The sequence below is a fragment of the Muntiacus reevesi genome, chromosome 4 (genome assembly GCF_963930625.1).
Source record: "Muntiacus reevesi chromosome 4, mMunRee1.1, whole genome shotgun sequence".
Lineage (NCBI taxonomy): Eukaryota > Metazoa > Chordata > Mammalia > Artiodactyla > Cervidae > Muntiacus > Muntiacus reevesi.
Genome location: NC_089252.1, coordinates 123,579,972 through 123,595,850, shown reverse-complemented (window position 1 = coordinate 123,595,850; position 15,879 = coordinate 123,579,972). Strand labels below are relative to the sequence as shown.

The following is a 15,879-nucleotide window of genomic DNA, read 5'->3' as shown; positions in this document are numbered from 1 at the left end:
CGTTCTCCCCCAGAGTTCAAAAGTCTGTTCTGTATTTCTGTGTCTCTTTTTCTGTTTTGCATATAGGGTTATCGCCACCATCTATCTAAATTCTAAAAGTAACACATGCTAAATCAAATAATACAGAGCCATATAAAATAAAAATGTATAGCCTATTCCTCCCCCACCCAGCTGGTTCCACTACCATGTAAATCAGTGTTAACATTTTGCTTATTTTTTAATTAATTAATTTATTTTAATTGGAAGCTAATTATTTTACAATATTGTGTTGTTTTCCACCACACCTTGACATGAATCAGCCATGGGAACATTTTGCTTATTGAGTATCTTTTCATTGGGTTTATAGGGTATGTTTTTCTATGTTTATATAAACTCACATATGCATGAATAGTATACATAGAGGGTTTTTTAAAGTTTATTTTAACACAAACAAGATTATTCTTTATGCTAACTTATCATGGACATCTTTCCAAATTAATGCCTTTCTCTCTTTCTTTATAATAGCACATATATTCTATGATAAAGTTATATCATTAGTTATTCAGCAATTTTTCTGTTTACAGATATACCTTTTATTTCTAGCTTTTTATTATTAAAGATGATGCTTCCTAATATCAGTTCAGTCGCTCAGTCATGTCTGACTCTTTGCAACCTCATGAATCGCAGCACGCCAGGCTTCCCTGTCGATCACCAACTCCCGGACCTTGCTCAAATTCATGTCCATCGAGTTGGTGATGCCATCCAACCATCTCATCCTCTGTCATCCCCTTCTCCTCCTGCCTTCAATCTTTCCCAGCAGCAGGGTCTTTTCCAGTGAGTCAGCTCTTTACATCAGGTGGCCAAAGTATTGGAGTTTCAGCTTCAACATCAGTCCTTCCAATGAACATTCAGGACTGATTTCTTTTAGGATTGACTGATTTGATCTCCTTGCAATCCAAGGAATTCTGAAGAGTCTTCTCCAACACCACAGTTCAAAAGCATCAATTCTTTGGCGCTCAGCTTTCTTTATGGTCCAACTCTCACATCCATACATGACTACTGGAAAAACTGTAGCTTTGGCTATATGAAACTTTGTTGGCAAAGTAATGTCTCTGCTTTTTAATATGCTGTCTAGGTTTGTCATAGCCTTTCTTCCAAGGAGCAAGTGTCTTTTACTTTCTTGGCTGCAGTCACCATCTGCAGTGATTTTGGAACCCAAGAAAATAAGGGAAATAATATGGAAATCAATAAATAAACTGTGATGTAGTTATAGAATATCATAGTTAAAATAAATGGACTTGATGTATATGTAGCAACATGTTTAGATCATAAAAACAATCTTGAATGAAAAAAATATGCAGTAGCATATTGGACACCTTCTGACCTGGGGACTTATCTTCCAATGTCACATCTTTTTGCCTTTTCATATTGTTCATGGGATTCTGAAGGCAAGAATACTGGAGCGAGTTGCTATTTCCTCCTCCAGTGGACCACGTTTTTTCAGAATTCTTCACTATGACCTGTCCATCTTGGGTAGTCCTGCATGGCATGGCTCATAACTTCCACCGAGTTACACAAGCACCTTCACAGCACCATTACCAGGCTGTGATCCATGAAGGGATAAGGCAATCGGTGCATACTTTTATTGTATATGCTTAGCCTTTTATGTAGTAGGTAATTTTATTCTGCATATTTTTTTCTACTCAAGACTTTTTTTAAGATCTAAAAATGTCTGCACATTTGGCTCATGGTCAGTTTATTATCTCTGCAACCAGTAACATTTAAGTTAACTTTAAACCTGAGATTCTTGAAATATTCGCCTTATAGAATTCAGTGTTTGGTTGTAAATAATAAATCCTGATATTTAATGACAATGTCTTAAGTTCACAACTTCTCTAGCTTTAACTTTTACACAGGGGCATTTATTTGTGCTGACCCTATTTTATTTCACTGCTTTTTTGTCATCATCATCATCATTGCATCAGAGGCTTATATGATTATTTTATGTAACTTCATAAACCACAAGGTTGATTGATAACACAGGGTCTGAGGAAGGCAGGTAATCTTATTATGACTTCGAGCATAAAGCTCAGTTCCCAGGGGGCACGCGTCAACAACAGTGAGTTAGAACCCTATCCAAAATGATGCGCACTTTGGTGGTGATATTTTGACAGTCTCACTTTTGAATTGTCTTTCCAGATGTTCTCTCAGCAAAATTAGAGAAACCCCATTTCCGGTGAAAGTCGTTTGACTATAACGTGAAAAATGACTTAGAATAGAAACTTCTACCCTTCTACAAAGTGAAATTCTTCCCTTCTTGATTTAGTACGATGGTCGTTATCATTTGGAATTCAGGAAAAGTTGTGCAGAAACCACAAATGTCTTCTTTTGGAGTGATAGGTTACTGATGACTATGTCCTGGAAGATTTTAATTGTTGATTTTTAGGGAATGACCCAGAATGAGCTCTGCTCTGGGCTGTAGGAAAAAAGTCCAAGTCCATTCCTTTCCTTTCTTTTCTTTCTTGTTATCTTAGTCCATTGAGTCAGCTATAAGACAACACCATAAATCAGGTGGCTTATAAACAACAAACATGTATTTCTCACAGTTCTGGAGGTGGTGAATTTTTTTTTTTCTGAAAGTCTAGTGCTTTGGTTTTTTTTTTTTTTTTAACACAACTGCTCATTCTTTCTATTTGGCTGTGCCAGATCTTAGCTGCAGCACATGGGGTCTTCAGTCTTCATTGTGGCATGCAACGTCTTTACCTGTGGCATGTATGTAGGATCTAGTTTCCTGACCAGGAGTTGCCCCGTGCATTGGGAGTGTGGAGCCTTAGCCACTGGACCACCGGGGAAGTCCCTGAAGGCTGTGAAGTCTTAAGATCAACTGACTGATGAGATCACGTGGTAACCTCACGTGGAAGGGACAAGATTGCTTCCGGGTGCAAAGGGGTGTCTCCTGAATGTCCGTGAACAAGTTAGAGTGGAAATTTCTGCTTAGGGAATGCAAGGTAGAGATTCTTCTCTGGGGAGAACTAGCCCAGGGTGAGGACCTCGGGGGTCTACAAGGAACTGAATGTTGGAGTAAGACAAAGAATTTTCAAGATCTAGAAAAAGGTGATGAGAAAGAGAAAGTAGATCCAAGATGCATGTCCAAGAATATTAGGCACAGAAGACATATGAAGAAGGTAAAGTCAGCAATATTCAAAAGTGAAGCTATATGCTGGAGTGAGTGAGGTTGCTGAAGAAAAAAGTAGGAATGAAAGTTCTAAATGGTTCCAGGACTTTTCAGACCACAAGAGTAAATAGATTGGTTCAGTTACAATATTTCCTTAAAAAGTGGAACTATAAATACTGGAAGATACCTGTGCATGGAGGCCCATAGCAGCTTTATTTATAATCGCTGAAAACTTAATTAGCCCAGATGTCCCTCAAGGGGAGTAGTTAAACTGGACTACTCAGCAACGAAAAAGGGAACAAATTGCTAATGTGCTCAACCACTGGACTGCGGTGCCAAGGAAGCGCTCCGAGAGGAGAAAGGAAAAACCCCGAGAGGTCACACGCTGTGTGATTGAAAAGTAAAACATCATAAATGGGGGACAGATTGGTGGCTGCTTGGGGTTGAGGAATCAGGATGAGCAGAAGATGACTGGTGGATTGCATCCAAGTCAGTGTCCTGGCTGTGACTGACACTATAGTTTTGCAGAATGGTACCTATAGGGAAAACTAGGAGGAGTGCACAAGAGACCCTCTGTAGTATTTCTTACACCTGTATGTGAATTTACAATTACGGCAATAAAAATGTCAATTAAAAACTTAGAGTCACATGATAAAGTGACCTGTCAAACTTGAAAGCAATTTGATCTAACATACACATATTGGATGATTGTTAAGTGATGGGGGCTAAGGTTGGTGATGAGGGAATGCAAAGGTCTGGTGCCTTACCTAAGGGCCTTCCTAGCCAGAAAGAATGCTCTGAAATCTGCCTAATTTTACTAAGGCTTTACTTAGGAAGACAATGATGGACTCCTCCATCTGTGTTTTGTAATTCATGAATTATTGAGGGAGTGTGTGACAGTCCTGAAGACACACATGGTGAATACTACCAAATTGGCTACAGCACTGATGTCATGAAGTACATTTGAAAGGGATGGGTAGCAATACAGATTTCCCCAGGAGAAAATCTCTTAGGAATGTTTGAGGTTGGAGACTGGAGACTCCTAAGAGATCCATGGCCACTCTGGGTCCAGTGAAGGTCCATGGAGTCCTCCAGGAAACAGAGACCCCTAGAGGCCTTCTGCTCTCATGAAGTCTGGCTGACGCCATACATTACTTGTTCAGCTTTCAAATATCTACTCTGTTAGCATATGGAGGAGGTTGGATGGGCTGGATGGTTTCCCTCTTTTCCTGGGTAAACTATCAGACAGCATTTCTGAGCTCTCTTAGAAGTCAGATGTAGCTGCAAGTCTGAGTTTTGTCAATTGGAAATTACAAGTAGACACGGACACTGACTTCAGTACATGTCACCTCAAAATATAATCCTTTAGTGTATTGATTGTTTTGAGCTGTAGGCACTTGAAAACAGTAAATATAAAGAGAGGTTTTCTATGAACTCGACTTATCTGCATAAAGACAGAACTTCTAAAGGTAACTCAATTTTCATAGATTTCTCCCCACCCCCCCCAGAGTTTCATAAACCAGGGAAGATTGACTGTTATCACCGAAAAGACTATAAGTTGACACCACATCCAAACTCTATCACCAGTTATCATACCTCCCATCTGTTCTTCTAAGGACCCATTTATATTTCCTAAAAATCATTTTTTCTCCCCTAAGATACATACATTCCTCTTCCCCTTTCCCAATTAAAATGATAATTAAGCCTAAATTCTAAGGCACCTTGGAGGGTTACTCATTTTCTCCTGGGTATTTTCCATGTATGCATGAGGTATACATGTTAATAAACTTCTTTGGTTTTTCTCTTATTAATCTTTTTTTTATTCCAGGGATCTCAGCTAAAAATTTCTCCCCTATAATTTTTAGAAAGATACATGAAAAGAATGGGATAAAAAATTGTTCTTCCTAAATTCTCTGAAAGGTGTTTTTAGAAAAGTGGGGGAATATTTGCCACGATGTTAGAAATTGAAAGAATAAGTTCCCTGAAAATATGTATTTCTTGACCTTGATCAATACCGCCCCAGGCTTTGGAGACCTCTTTGTTCCTCCAGCCTCACTTCTTCCCAAGAGATGAGGAGTGTTCTAGGTCAAAGGCATCCCACTAGGAGCTCATCTACCACCCTTAGTCCCTCACTTTTATTCCATATGCTTCAGGTACTCCAGACCCTGGAATTTCCGCTACTTTTATCTATTTTGGGGTCTGTTTTCATGTTAGATCACACCCACGATGCACATGCCTTGGCCCAAAGGTGGCCAGGAGACAGTTGTTTGTCGGAGTAGGGAGCAATGATGTACCTATGGAGAGGAGGAAAAACTAATTTCCCTCCACTCTTCTCATTTCTTGGCTCTGACCCCCATAACAAATTAATAAGAGAAAATGAAACAATGTTATTAGCCTGTATACTTCATGTGTATGTGGGAGATATCCAGGGGAAAAGGAGTGATTCAAAGGTTTAGTTAGAACTTAAGTTTATAAAGTACCTTAGCAAAGTAACGATAATTTTTTTTCCCTCTAAGGAATTTTATTTGTACGTATTACATCCCTAGAAAAAGAATCCAAGGATTTTCCCTCCTGTATATTTTCCTCTTGCTTCTTCATGGTCCGTGATGCCAGCTGAGGTTGTCAGTACAATGAAACCAAACTGACGGGATGGGAGCAGGTTATTCAGCCATTTTTCTAGATCTTTGAGTTGCACATCAAATCTGGGGCTGATCACTCCACACTTATTTAGCCTGCCTGTGAGGTTCATAACAATTTTCCCAGCCCTGTGATCATCAATGATTTCAAATTCGCCAATGTAACCATGCTTCATCATCACTGTTAGAAACCTGACGATGACCTTGGAGCATGGCTGAATAAGCACCTGGGTTTGCCTCTCTTTTCGGCGTTGTTGATGCTCTTGAGAATATCAGCCAGGACATTCATGGGCACCATTCTGGCGGCACGGAAAGATGGCGGAAAGAGGACCGATAATTTTCTATAGAAGTGATGAGACAAAGAAAAAGGACCTCAAGTTTCTGGGGACGGCAAATAATGGTAGGGCAAATATCTAGAAGCTAATAGAAGCTAATTAGTGAAGTTCGTGATGTGGAGTCTTTTGGTACCGTCTCCAGTGTTCTTGCCTGGGGAGCCTGCCGGGCTCCAGTCCATGGGGTCGCAAAGAGTCAGACACAACTGTGCAATTAACAACAGCAACCAGGTATATAGGATCTAAAGTTATCTCTGGTGATTAACTTCTGTCCTTCCTGGTCGAGAGAGGGGGAGGGATACCTTGTTTTGCTTCTAGGCAAAAAGAGAAAGGACAGGGAGCTTTCCTTCTATCTGCTTCTTCTCAACTGCCTTCAGCTCAAAATAATCCTTGTGCCAACATGGCATATTTTGAGAGCGGCATATTCTGTCACCTAACAGATAATTCTTGAATGCATGAACTGAGGAGCCACACATGCACATGCATCAGGTCCCTCATGGTGCAGTAAGGACTAGGGGGTGGGCGGGAGAGGAAGGCCACTGGCTACTGGTCGGGAAACTAGAGGCTGGCTCCCCTTGAACCGCCGTGTTCTAGCACAACACTTGTAGGACTTTGTGAATTCTCAATCTGAACCTGGCTTCCAGGTCATTATGAAGACATATTGGTAAGGTAAAAGATGAAACATATTGTAATACTTTGTGAGTTTTCCTTATAACTTTAAACATTTGGGCACATGCTATAGGAGTCTCCATTTGCACCCAGGCCCTGCAGGGAGAGGAATAGGCCGCTTAAATATCTGCCACATTGACTGGGCCACCCGAACTTCCTTTCTTCTCTCTTTTATCCTTCATTCCTCCCACCGTCTCTCCATTTCTTCCTCCTTTTCTTTTTGTCATGTGTCTGTCTGTCTGTATCTGCTTTTCTATCTATATTAATGTGCTTTTTTTGGATGATGAAACATTTGAAACCATTACCTATAGAGTTAACACAAGCTGATGACTAACAGGAATTCTTGAGCTTATCTTTCAGAATAAAGGATAGGAAACAGCTTGTTAAAAGCCCTCTGCTTACCCTGAGGAAACCAAAATTGAAAAACATACATGTATCCCATTGTTCATTGCAGCACTATTTACAACAGCTAGAACATGGAAGCAACCTAGATGTCCACTGATAGATGAATGGATACAGAAGTTGTGGTATATATATGCAATGGAATATTACTCAGCCATAAAAAGGAACTCTTTTGAGTCAGTTCTAATGAGGTGGATGAATCTAGAACCTATTATACAGAGTGAAGTGAGAAAGAAATATCGTATTCTAATGCATATATATGGAATCTAGATAAAGTGGCACTGAAGTATTTATTTACAGGGCAGCAATGGAGAAACAGACATAGAGAATAGACTTATGGACATGGGGAGAGGGGAGGAGAGGGTGAGATGTATGGAAAGAATACCACGGAAACTTACATTACCATATGTAAAATGGATAGCCTACGGGAATTTGCTGTCTGGCCCAGGAAACCCAAACAGGGACTCTGTATCAACCTAGAGGGGTGGAGTGGGGAGGGAGACAAGAGGGAGGTTCAGAAGGGAGGGGATATGTGTATACCTGTGGCTGATTCATGTTGAGGTTTAACAGAAAACAACAAAATTCTATAAAGAAATTATCTTTCAATAAAAAAAATAAAATTTAAAAAATCTCTCTGCTTATAGACTGCCTTTATTGATTGTTTGCTTTAGTTTTATTATTATGTTTTCTTCCTTTTTTTCTGTCTTTAATTGCATACCTTTCCAGCTTCACATGGCCTGTTATTTTACAGGAACTTAGGGTGGGCTCTTGTCTAGTGTGAGCCAGCTCTGAATGGCTGGGACCGCTGACTCTAAAACTGGGCCTGTGCTGGGGTCTTTTGACATCAGAGGACCAGAAAACTCCACCCTCAGATCATGCTTTGCTGTTTTATCCAGTAATTAAGTCGTGTCTGATCTTTGCAACCCATGGGCTACAGCATTCCACATTTCTCTGACCTCCACTATCTCCCAGAGTTTGCTCAGGTTCATGTCAATTGGGTCAATGATGCTATCTAACCATCTCATCCTCTGCTGTTCCCTTCTTCTTTTATCTTCCTTCCATATGTCCCAGCATCAGGGTCTTTTCCAATGAGTCAGTTCTTCACACTGGGTGACCAAAGTATTGGAGCTTTAGTTTCAGCATCAGTCCTTCCAATGAATATTCATGGTTGACTTCCTTTAGGATTGATTTGTTTGGTCTCCTTGAAGTTGGCAAGAAGTAGATTTACTAACATAGGACACTTGTGAGAGATGCAAGTGGGCAGGCAAGGGAGTTCAGCCTCAAAGATTAAGTGGGCTCAGTTCAGTTCAGTTGTTCAGTCGTGTCCAACTCTTTGCAACCCAATGAACTGCAGCATGCCAGGCTTCCTTATCCATCACCAACTCCCAGAGCTTGCTCAAACTCATGTCCATTGAGTTGGTGTTGCCATTCAACCATCTCTGTCGTCCCCTACTCCTCCTGCCTTCAATCATTCCCAGCGTCAGGGTCTTTTCAAATGAGTCAGCTCTTTGACCAGGTGGCCAAAGTATTGAAGTTTCAGCTTCAGCATCAGTCCTTCCAATGAATATTCAGGACTGATTTCTTTTAGGATTGACTGGTTGGATCTCCTTGCAGTCCAAGGGACTCTCAAGAGTCTTCTCCAACACCACAGTTCAAAAGCATCCATTCTTCGGTGCTCAGCTTTCTTTATAACCCAACTCTCACATCCATACATGACTACTGGAGAAACCATAGCTTTGACTAGACGGACCTTTGTTGACAAAGTAATGTCTGTGCTTTTTAATATGCTGTCTAGGTTTGTCATAGCTTTTCTTCCAGGGAGCAAGCATCTTTTAATTTCATGGCTGCAGTCACCATTTGCAGTGATTTTGGAGCCCAAGAAAATAAACTGGGCTACATTTTTATGATAGAAGGAAAGTGGCAGAGCGATAAAAGACTGCCTTCCTCCTCATTCTTTGAGTAGACATCACTAGCTTCTCTTTCACATCGGGCAGGAGAATATCTGACACTATGAGGTCAGCTGGGACTGTCATAGCACTTATTTAATCCAGCAAAAGGCTGATAGCATTGTTGTCTTTCACTTAGTGACCTGGGGTATATCTTGTATTTTTATTTATGATTTTATAGTTAAGCAAGACTGCTTCATTCCAAACATTCCCATAGCTTTTCTGAGTGATCATTAACTTACACTTGTCTCCCCGAGTTCTAGAGGTTTCCCTCTCTATTTATAATTCCCTACTGGAACTTCTACAACTACCGGGTATAACTATCCTATTCTATGCCTATCACCTCTAATCACCTCTATGCCCAGGAGTACCCTGCTTATCACGTAAGTCTCCTTACCACCTCGCCTTCAGGGAGGCAAATCTGACACTTGTTCTCACATCTCCTCTCCTGGATGCCTTGTGAATAAACTCTTTCTCTGCCACAAACCTCTAGCATCGCAGCATTTGGCTTGCTTCAGGTCAAGCAAATGGACCTGGTCTGGTAACACATTTGAAAGTATGTTGCAAACATCATGACACTTCATCTCTTAACACTTTGTGTGTTTTCTCAGAAAAAGGACACTCTCCTATTTAACCACAATATTACAGCACACCAAAGAAGTTTAATGTTGATGTAATAAAATTATCTAATATATAACCTATATTCAGAGTATTTTTCCATTGTCTTAAAAAGGCCTTATTAGGGCATTGGGCATATCTTTAATCTATTTGTCTAGTTATCCTTTTTGGTTGTAGTTTATAAAAATGTAAGTTCATGATGGATTGGGAAAAGAGGAACTGGTTCTTCATCTCAGATAGTTTGAGAAGCACTGCTATGGGAAGAGGGACCCCTTCCAGGGCCCGAAAGGGGGCTCTTTTCTAACCCTCGGAAATGAATTGTCCAAGGAGACACACGTGCTGACAAAGCAAGAGGCTTTATTGGGAGGGGGCGCCCGGGCAGAGAGCAGGAGGGTGAGGGAACCCGGAGGACTGCCCTGACGTGGCTCGCAGTCTCAGGCTTATGGGGATGGATTGGTTTCCGGGTCTCCGGCAATCATTCTGACTCAGGGTCCTTCCTGAGGCGCACACGCTGCTCAGCCAAGATGGATGCCAGCGAGGAGGATTCTGGGAGGTGGTCGGACACGTGGAGCCTCCTTTTGATCTTTACCAAACTCTTTCAGTTGGTTATAGCTTATTACTTTCTCCTTCCTTACCAGGACTTCCTGTCGTAAAACAACTCATGCAAATGGTTACTGGGGTGCCTGGTTAGGGTGGGCAGTTTTAGTCCGTGTGTTTCCCCTAACAGCTGAAAGCAGTGTTTGGCAGGAGTGTAAGTATGTGTGTGTCTGTGGGGTGAAGGTGCTGGGGAGGAAGACACTCCTCTTCTCTTCTAGGTTCTTCTGGCTGGTCTAAGAATTAAAGTGACCTGAGACAGATTAACAGGAAAACTGAGTACCTGAGTTTACTCAGGAAACTGCGTAACTCCCACCAACGGCTGCAGCCCTCACTTAAACACCATCCTTCAGCTCAGTTCAGTTCAGTTCAGTCGCTCAGTCGTGTCCGACTCTTTGCGACCCCATGAACCGCAGCACACCAGGCCTCCCTGTCCATCACCAACTCCTGGAGTTTACTCAAACCCATGTCCATTGTGTTGGAGATCCAACCATCTCATCAGCTAAAGACAAAAGTTGTTGAGTGTGGGGAGAGTCAGTTACCAGGAAGTTAGCAGGAAAACCAAAGTGAGCAAGAATGATTAGGGTGCAGATTTACATCCTTGCCTTTTCCATTGATAAGAGTTCCTAAAGCTTTCCTCTTCCAGGTACAAAGAGGAAGACAGACAAATAGAGATTTCTGTTACAAATGTAAATATGTCTTACAAAAGGGCAACTCATCTACTTGGTTTTCAGAACCCTTTCCTTGTCTACTATTTCTTAGAAAATAACTACTTTAAAACAATTAATACACCAAAGAGATATATTTAGGGGGGCAAATTCTGCTCTCCTACAAAGGGAAGGATAAAGTCCTTAGTTTCTTGGTTTCAAGCTTTTTTCCAATGTAGGAATCAGTCAAGAATCACCCTGTCAACTGAAGACAAATGTACAGCCTAAATGTTGAGAATTATGTTTTGTTCAGCAAAATTTCTGAGAACTTAAGCCTGGAAGGCAGCCCCTCAGATAGCTGAGGGACTGCTCTGAAGAGGTAAGGCAGGAGCCAGGATATATAGAAGTTTTTGCAATAGAAACCAGATGGTCAGAACATCAAAAGATTACTGTTAATTAAAGAAAATCAGACATCTCAAGTTAATGAACTGAGCGCTTTTGTATGTATGGGAGATGTAAGAATCTGGGCTCACTTAAACCATTCGTTGGACATGCACCTTAGCTATCTGGAAGTGGTATTCTGGTTTTCCATTCTGGATCCCCTCAGGGTGCACAGTTGGGGTGGCTGCAGTGGCTGAAGGCTTGATGGCCACAGCCTCCCTTGTTTACTGATATGGCGGGCGATATCCCACAACGTAACATTTGCTTTTCATGCTGTGTAGTAATAATCTTATGAAAAACCAAGAAAAGCTTCTGTCAAATAGAGGTCAAATTAGATTGCTTGGTATAATTGGTGGGAATGTTAAAACACTAAGCACATTTTATGGAAATAGAATGCATAGGTCTTCAGAATTTTAAGGGATTAAGGGGAGCAGCCAACAGTAAATGCCAACAGCCTTTGAGCTTTAATTTCATGGTTTTTTTCCCAAGATTGTTATTCCTTAATGATATGCACCTGCTTTTCCTTTGGTTTCTGCCCTGATTTTATATTTGTCCTGAAACTTAGGTGGAATAAAAACAATGTCAGATGAGGGAATTTTTAAAACAAATAAAACTTTAAGCCAGTTGTGCTCACATTTTCAACAAATGAATTGCACTTTGCACATTTGCAAATCCTTGCACTGTTAAACACTGATTTCCTCAGCTCTCTCTTGGGCATACTGCTTTTTCCATGTCCTCATAGGGAGCAGTAAAACACTGATGCTTGTGAAACACTGTTATTTCCTAATAACTCATTATTTTTCATGGCAATAAAGTGATGTTATAACATCACCTGTCTTAACAAGATTTCACTTAAGAATAAAAATGTTCTTAACAAGAAATGTAAACAGATAGGTTCGGGGGTCCCCATGTTAGCAAACTCAGGTTCGCAAAAGCCAATCTTTAAGAGACAAGGGTTGGTTGGAAAAGAAAGATTGCTTTATTCAGGAGGCCAGTAACCTGGGGAGAAGGTGGACTCCAAGCTGAAGATTCTGCTCTACCATGAGAGTTTATAAAGGAAGAAACGGGAAGTCAGTCACAGTTAATCATTTGGAGAGGGTTCAGGGTCTTTGTTTTCTTCTACTTTGTGCAGACTTTCTTCTGATGGGGCTCAGATGGTAAAGAATCCACCTGCAGTGCAGGAGACCTGAGTTCGATCCCTGGGTCAGGGTGATCCCCTGGAGAAGGAAAAGGCAACCCACTCCAGTACTCTTGCCTGGAGAATTCCATGGACAGGGGGACCTGGTGGACTACAGTCCATGGGGTCACAAAAGAGTCAGACACAGTGAGTGGCTAACATTTTCCCTTCTGATTGACTGGTGATGAAGGAACAGGGTGGTGCTCCAGGACTCCTGGGCTCAGCCCAAATTACCACCCTACACCTGGGCGCCTGCCTTAGTTCCTGCCGAAGAACCCAAGGTTATGTGTATCACAACCCAAAGTTATGTGTATGCTCTGTGCATCACTTAGGAAGAACTGCCTTATCATTGCGGTACTGTCTTTTGATTGCTCCTCCTTTGTTTCTGCATTCCTTCACTTTCCTGATAGCAACTATTTAGATCTGCTCTTTGGTACTCAGGGAAGGTCTGTGAGGCTGAAGTCTCTTTCCTACACACAAGAAATGGGAGACACAGAAAGGATTTGTATGCAGAAGGGCCCCACAGAGTCCTGCTTGGTTTCACCTGGAGAAAGAGAAGCAAGCATTGCTTTCTTCACAGAAGAGAAGCCGTTTTGCCCAAGCCATTTTGTGACCTCAGCCTGGCCACGATGCTTGCCAGGCCTCAGTTATTAGTAATCTTAAGGGAAGCACAGGAATGCAGACACAAAGGAAAAGCAGTTAGTTAACAAACTGTTGGCTTTAAAACAGACATCTAGTTCCTCCTAGGGAAATGCAGAATAATCTGAGCCATAGGTTTAATTCTGCAGGAACTAAAGTCCTCTACCCTGCAGAAGGTGGTAGGATATAACAGAGAAGTTGGAAGATGGTAGATGACACCAACCTTATGGCAGAAAGTGAAGAACTAAAGAGCCTCTTGATGAAAGTGAAAGAGGAGAGTGAAAAAGTTGGCTTAAATTTCAACATTCAGAAAACTAAGATCATGGCATCTGGTCCCATCACTTCATGGCAAATAGATGGGGAAACAGTGGAAATAGTGTCGGACTTATTTTGGGGGGCTCCAAAATCACTGCAGATGGTGGCTGCAGCCATGAAATTAAAAGACCCTTACTAAAAAAAAAAAAAAGAAAAAGAAAAAAACACTCCTTGGAAGGAAAGTTATGACCAACCTAGACAGCATATTAAAAAGCAGAGACGTTACTTTGTCAACAAAGGTCCATCTAGTCAAGGCTATGGTTTTTCCAGTGGTCATGTATGGATGTGAGAGTTGGACTATAAAGAAAGCTAAGCACCAAAGAATTGATGCTTTTAAACTGTGGTGCTGGAGAAGACTCTTGAGAGTCCCTTGAACTGCAAGGAGATCCAACCAGTCCATCCTAAAGGAGATCAGTCCTGGGTGTTCATTGGAAGGACTGATGCTGAAGCTGAAACTCCAATATTTTGGCCACCTGATGCGAAGAGCTGACTCATTGGAAGGGACCCTGATGCTGGGAGGGATTAGGGGCAGGAGGAGAAGGGGACGACAGAGGATGAGATGGTTGGATGGCATCACCAACTCTAGACATGGGTTTGGGTGGACTCCAGGAGTTGGTGATGGACAGGGAGGCCTGGCGTGCTGTGATTCATGGGGTTGCAAAGAGCTGGACATGGCTGAGCAACTGAACTGAACTGAAATACATACTAAGATCCCAGACTGATCAGAACCTAAGGAATGATGATATTGACCTTTTCTGACCCTTCTGAATGCAATCAACTAAAGCTTGGACTCTGGCAAACTTAACCCCAATTCTGTGCTGAATTCTTTTCTACTCAAGCTTCTTCATGACTGTGCTTACACCACCCAACCCTCTTCATAGATATGCATGTACCTTTAGCTTAAAACTTCCCCAATATCACAGTAGTGAAGACTGCTTTGGGAAAGATCCCCAAGGTCTTCCTTACCCGCTGCAAGCAATAAGTCCTTCCTTCTCCCACACTTTGGCTTGGTTGCGTCTTTTGGCTCAACACCTAACAAGAGGTGAACCCAGTATTCAGGTAACAGAATCACATTAGAAATAGACAAACAGTGGGTATGAGAGATCACTACTCCTAGATGTTTATTTGAGGTTTCTATCCTGTTTTTGTTTGAACCCAAGAGTCCATTGGAAGACTGGCATTTTTTTTTAAATATTTATCAGTGGAAGAAAATAAGAAGCAGAAAGTTCTTTTCAAACAAACTCCTGACTCCTTAAAGATATTACAAATGATTTGCTTTACTTTAAAGGTACAAGTAGTTGAAGATCAGAAAGATAATGTTGTCTGTTTGTATAAACAGAAAGATATGTTGTCTATGGTGTGTATAGATAGAAATAATAAATTTCTGTGCATATGCAACCCACTGCAGAGATGAATCTTCATTCATCTAAGTCAATGCTGTTCAAACATGGCCAGTTAGCACATAACTAAGTATTTGTTATCAGTTGTTGAATAAATTTCTAGGTCCAAGATGGAGTCACTTCTGCCCTGGGTGCCATGTCAGCAAAGCAAAACTTAGACAACTTGCATGCATGTGTGCTCAGCTGCTCAGTCGAGTCCAATTCTTTATGACCCTACGGACTCTAGCCGCCCAGGCTCCTCTGTCTGTGGGGTTCTCCAGGCAAGAATACTGGAGTGGGCTGCCATAACTTCCACGTCCCTGCAAATGTGCTGCTTGATCAGAAATGCGGAATGTTCAGTCAGCCAACCCCAAACACCAAGCCAAGTCTGGATTTCTGCTTACTTCCTTGTTCCTTCTTACCCCATAGGAGGCTGACTGTGTGGCTTCAGCCAATAAGATATTTTCTGTTTTTCTATTTCTTGTTCTTTATTTGCTATCCTATAAAATCATCCTGCCTTCTGCCCTATTTTGCAGTTCTCCGAGTGGAGACTGACTGCTGCATGAAGTGTTAAATAAAGGTTGTTTGTATCACCTAAATTGTCTTCATCTTTGTTGCTGTTTTTCAATTGCTGAGTCGGGTCCAACTCTCTGCAGCCCCATGAACTGCAGCGCGCCAGGCTTCTCTAACCCTTACTATCTCCTTGAGTTTGCTCAAACTCATGTCCATTGAGTCAGTGATGCCATCCAACCATCTTATCCTCTGTCACCCCCTTCTTCTCTTACCTTCAATCTTTTCCAGCATCAGAGTCTTTTCCAATGAGTCAGTTTTTCGAATCAAGTGGCCAAAGTATTGGAGTTGCAGCTTCAGTATCAGTCCTTCCAATGAACATTCAGGACTGATTTCCTTTAGGATGGACTGGTTTGATCT

At 41.6% G+C, this 15,879-nt stretch overlaps 1 pseudogene; it reads right to left on the bottom strand.

Annotated features, from left to right (window-relative positions):
* Positions 1–5,696: 5,696 nt before the first annotated feature.
* LOC136167894 (small ribosomal subunit protein uS8-like) lies at positions 5,697–6,088 on the bottom strand (annotated as a pseudogene).
* Between the last annotated feature and the right edge of the window lie 9,791 nt (positions 6,089–15,879).